General features: G+C 44.6%; 1 pseudogene; it reads left to right on the top strand.

Moving 5' to 3' along the window:
• Nucleotides 1–472: 472 nt before the first annotated feature.
• On the top strand, nt 473–1367 carry LOC142437292 (ran-specific GTPase-activating protein pseudogene; annotated as a pseudogene).
• The last annotated feature ends 221 nt before the right edge of the window (nt 1368–1588 follow it).

Raw genomic sequence — 1588 nt, 5'->3', positions numbered from 1 at the left:
AAATTATTTTCGTTGCTACTTCATAACTATAATTTTGCGACTGTTGTGAACTGGGAGATCCCAGTGAAAGGATCATTTGACCCCCAAAGGGGTCACAACTCGCAGATCAAGAACCGCTGGTCAACAGCAATGATCATGCATATGGCACAGTACTGGACATTATTTCACCCTCTGGTGTATGAGTTCCCATGGGTCACAGTCAACTAGACAGCAACCAAAATGACAACAACACACAGCTACCATAAATAAAGAGCCTGGTATTGGGCAAACATACTAGGATAAAGCAATGTAATAAAATTGAGTGAAACAAAAAACCTTTACATTTATAGACAAATGAGCTTCAACAAGGGTGTCAATTCAATTCATTAAGAAAAATATTGTCTTTAGTAAATGGCACAGGATCAACATATTTTAAAAGTCTGAAGGATCAATGAGCTAAATATAATAACTAAAACCACAATTTTAGGCCAGACGCGGAGGGAAGGAGCGACGGCCAGCTGCTGAGAGGCCACGGAGCCAGCGACGACCGCACCAGTCGAGCCCACGTCGCCGCCGCCGCACCCCCATGGCGGCCACCAAGGATTTGCACGAGGATCGGGACACCACCGAAAATATAGATGAGTCTAACCACGACCCCCAGTTCGAGCCAATTGTTTCCCTACCCGAACAAGAAATTAAGACGCTGGAGGAAGATGAAGAAGAGCTTTTTAAAATGCGAGCAAAGCTGTACTGTTTCGCCTCGGAGAACGACCTCCCAGAGTGGAAGGAGCGGGGAACGGGCGACGTGAAGCTCCTGAAGCACAAGGAGAAGGGGAGCATCCGCTTGCTCATGCGCAGGGACAAGACCCTGAAGATATGTGCCAACCACTACATCACACCGCTGATGGAGCTGAAGCCGAATGCAGGCAGTGACCGAGCCTGGGTCTGGAACACCCATGCCGACTTTGCCGATGAGTGCCCCAAGCCAGAGCTGCTCGCCATCCGGTTTCTCAATGCTGAAAATGCACAGAAATTCAAAACAAAGTTTGAAGGGTGCAGGAAAGAGATTGGAGAGAGAGAAAAGAAAGCAGGGGCCGCGAAGACGGACACAGAGAAGGTGGCTGAGAAGCTCGAAGCTCTTTCCGTGCGGGTGGACAGTGAAGAGGCTTCTGGGACCAAGGCGCCTGAAGGCGAGCCGGCCAAGGAGAAGGTGGAAGAGAAGCAATAAATGGGCTTATATTATCCCTTCTCCCTTTCTTTTCCTTATTTTTTTATCCCACCTCCTTTTGAATCTATTTTTTATTCTGTTTTGTTTACAAGGAACTTTATATGAAGCAGTTTGAACTCCCAACATCCAGACTTTTTTTGTTTTTTTCTTCGTCCTCTCGAAGATGATTTCAGAAAATCCATTCCCCAGTCATGAAAATGTACTGTGCTCACTTTTTTTTTCCATAGTGGAAACACTTATTTATAGTCATCAACAATAGAGAATAAAAATGGCATTTGATAACTGCAAAACAAAACAAAACAAAAAAAAACCCACAATTTTAAAAAATAAAAGGAAGAATAAAGCTTCAGGGTATAGTTTTTGACCACAGTTTTTTAGATA

Source organism: Tenrec ecaudatus, chromosome 1, assembly GCF_050624435.1.
Source record: "Tenrec ecaudatus isolate mTenEca1 chromosome 1, mTenEca1.hap1, whole genome shotgun sequence".
Classification (NCBI taxonomy): domain Eukaryota; kingdom Metazoa; phylum Chordata; class Mammalia; order Afrosoricida; family Tenrecidae; genus Tenrec; species Tenrec ecaudatus.
The sequence above is the reverse complement of the archived record's forward strand: the minus strand, read 5'-3'. Positions and strand labels throughout refer to the sequence as shown.